This window comes from Phascolarctos cinereus, unplaced genomic scaffold, assembly GCF_003287225.1.
Source record: "Phascolarctos cinereus isolate Bilbo 61053 unplaced genomic scaffold, phaCin_HiC Scaffold_5;HRSCAF=322, whole genome shotgun sequence".
Lineage (NCBI taxonomy): Eukaryota > Metazoa > Chordata > Mammalia > Diprotodontia > Phascolarctidae > Phascolarctos > Phascolarctos cinereus.
Window position 1 is genome coordinate 203840281 of NW_027555958.1, and position 3924 is coordinate 203844204.

Consider the following 3924-nt stretch of genomic DNA (forward strand, 5'->3'; position numbering starts at 1 on the left):
CTCTTAATATTCTCCCCATACCAGTGATTTTGAAACCATTTTTGATTTTGTATAAACTCATTCTCCCAACCCCGGCATCTTTTAACACAAACCCCCTTGAATCTAAATCTTTCAATGTCCAAATACAGATATAGTTGCTCCTTACACTATGCCTGTTGAAATGCTTGTTGTATAATTTTTTAAAAAAATCTATTCATAGGTTTAGTAGATACTATTCTTTTATCACTCTATCCTCTGACACTCATTTTTGCCTGGTTACCTACTAATAATGCTGCTTCACTCAATACACTTTCTAGTAATGGCTACATATTATCTTACATCCATGCCTCACTGGTCTTAGTTGTTCTCATTGACATTTCCATACTCTTTCTTTCAATATTATACCACTCTTATATCTGCATAATTGAAATCCTGGTAGTCATACCACGGGGCAGCACAGCAGATAAAGTGCTGGACCTGGAGTCAGGAGACTCATCTTACTGAGTTCAAATCTGACCTCAGACACTTACTAGCTGTGTGATCATAGTCAAATCATTTAACCATGTTTGCCTCAGTTTCATCATCTGTAAAATGAGCTAAAGAACAAAATGGCAAACCATTCCAGTATCTTTGCCAAGAAAACTACCAATTGTGGTTATGAAAAGTCAGACACTTCTGAAATGACTTAACAACAATAATAATGTCATACCTTCTTGAAGCCCTCTGTCCTCCCTGCCTTCTCTTTTACTCAGTGAGTTCAGAGACAGACTTGTAGTCTCGACATCCATTTCAACTCCTACCCTCATGCTAATGGACTTCAGCCAACACATATTTATGTTTCTTTACTCTAACTTCCCTGTTCTTCCCATTACTTGGTTTTATGACCTACTTTTCTATTCTATTCAGCTACATATAGAGATGGTCATACCTTTGATTTTGCCACCATCCATAAGCATATCATTTCTATGATCATTAACTCTAAAATACACTTTTCTGATGATGACTTATCATTTTATCTTCCTTATACCTTACAAATTTTAACCTTTTTCATTATTTTTACTATGCCCTCCATTCTCTCCACTCCTATGTTTTTAGGCCAACATTGATGCACTGGCTCTACTCCTTTCCCTTCTCTGTCTTGGTGGGTTAATTCAACTCTACTTTATCCTCCACTCTTAAAATCCTTGTCTCTTTGTTTATCTTATCACTGCTTCAGTCTTGGCAAAGCCCAACTTCAGATGGCTCCATGTTCCTCCTTTGTTCTTATTCATCTACTGCTAATGGAGCTATAAAAAAACGTGAGCACCATGTGCATTGAATCTACCACAAATTTATTTTTTCCAACCTTAAGTGGTTTTCTCATTGTGGCAAGGTAATCATCCTATATATCCCTAATCAATTTGCTCTCATTCACAGAGGCTGTTTTAAAACATTTACACTTTTTCCAAACCCCCCAAAGCATCCTTCTCCCAACCATCTCATCTGAGAATCTCACATCATAATACACCAAAAACAATGAGCTAATAACACTTCTTTTTCCATTCATCCTCATCTCACATCACTTTGATATATTCCCTTGTTGTTTCCTTCAATGCCCTTATCTCAATTGAAAAAGCAGCCCTTCTCTTTGACAAGGCTAACCCCTCCATATTTATCATGGATTTCATCCACTTTCTTCTCCATCAGGTTATGTTTACTATCATTCTCATATTTTTAATTTTCAATATCTTCACATCAATCACCTCCTTCTTTGCTGGCTACAAATATAAACTATGGTACACAACAACGACAAAACAAAATCTCAAAAACCACACTTGATCCAGCCATTACTTCTAGCTTTTATCCTGTATCTAGTCTTCTCTTTTTGTTTAAACTTTTTTGAGAAAACTATGCAAATTTGATCTTTTTTACTTCTTATGCTTTTACTCTCTTTTGAATACTCTACAATCTGATTTCTAAATGTATCACTCAACTAAAACTCTTTCTTGTTCATTCCAATGACCTTTTCTCAAATCTCATCCATCCTTAATGTTCCTGAAGCACTTAACACAACAGTTGATCAATATTTTTTGTTCAGTTTACTATCTTTATTCTAAGTTTTAATTACATTGTTTTCTCCTGGTTCTTCTCCTATGTGCCTATGCTTTCCTCAATCTCCTTTCCTAGTCTTTATCCAAATCATCCTCCACTAACAATGTGTATTTGCCAGTGCCTGTCCTTGGTCCTTTTCTTTTTTCACTCTATAATATCTCACTGAGCAATTTAAATGAGCATTTCATGACATCTTACCCTTTCCCATCCCTCAGAAACCTAAAAAGTTAAAGAACATGATTATTTCCTTTATCAAGTCAGCAGGGCTTATAGAGTTGTTTTATCATCTACCTTGTCCCTACATAGAACTTTCTCTCTCTTTGGAACATTAACTTTCACACCCAAGTTCTAACCTACAGAGGCCATGCTCCCTTCTTACCAAACTATCATAAAGTATGTAAAATTTCTAGCAAATTTCAAGAAAAACCTTAGTATAATTGGTGGATGGAAATGGAAAAAAAAAGAACTGAAAGCAGTCAATGAAATCTTTATATTTGGATCCCTTTTTAACCTTGAAAAACCTGCCCCCAGAGCTTTGGATATCCCTTTTTTTAAATGAAAGTAAGTAGTCTAAAGGGTGATATGTTTAATACTTTCAAATTATCTTAGCAAACTGAGTATTTTAGGCTAGGTCCCCAATCTGAAAAAAAATATTCATTTTGGAGCCTATTTTAAAGAATCACTTTCGGCCAATTTTTTTGTCCTACAATTTTGGTTTTAGTACAAATTGGCTTATTCATTTTTTTCCTAGAGTGAAAGAGAAATTTCAATTAATTTAAAATATGTTATGGCTTGGGATTATACTAATTTATAGATTTTTCAAAGTAAGTTTTGGGATTTGACTCCTATTACATATTACTAAGATGTATTATCCAATATTACTTAAAATGTAAATGTAATTTGGACTACTACATAATGAAATGAAACCCATTACATCAATAATATAGACCATCTCTCCCTTCCCTTTTTTTCTTTTCTTCCTTCCTTCCTTCCTTCCTTCCTTCCTTCCTTCCTTCCTTCCTTCCTTCCCTTCCTTCCTTCTCTCCTCTCTCTCTCTCTCTCTCTCTCTCTCTCTCTCTCTCTCTCTCTCTCTCTCTCTCTCTCTCTCTCTCCCCCTCATTGTTCCTTAGTCCTCAGGGTTATGCCTTTCTCTCTAGTGACTACCTCATTCAAGTTATTGCAAATAAAGACCATTGTAAACTTTAAATAATTCTAGCAGTAATAGAGAGTTACAACAACAAGAAATGTCTTCCCCAAGTTTGTAGGGTACAATTAAATAAATCCATTTATCCTTAGAAATATTATGTTCCTTTAATATGACAAGATTATGTCCATTATTAGAATTCAAACTGATAAGAAGAACAAAAGGGAGGCTGTAAGTACATGAGACAAAAAGACATAAAAATTTAACATTCCATAAATAAAGAACTCTTCCTTCTTCTTCCCTATATTGACACTATCTAGTCCTCTTATGTGTGGTGGTAGAACTCAGTGTTCAGAAATTTCAATTTCATCCTCTCTTGTCCTACAAGAGTCCTAGCACCAATTCTCCAGTAAAGACTAAATACATGCCAAATTTGAACTTTAAAAACAAAACTACTTTTCAACTAGTTGAGTGTATTATAAGTGTCTGAACAATTTCTTAAAGTTCATCCTTGGATAACTCAAAATGGCTTAATGGAATTTTACTAACCTTTCCAAAACTTGTAGCTGAGTACAAGCATGCGAAATTGTGATCCAAAGGGTAATATTTCAAGAAATGTTTGAGTGCCTGGAAAAAAAAGAATACAGAAAGAAAGTCTTTCTTTAAAAACTAGTATCCCTTTCCAAACAGTATTATTAATGAAAGATTAC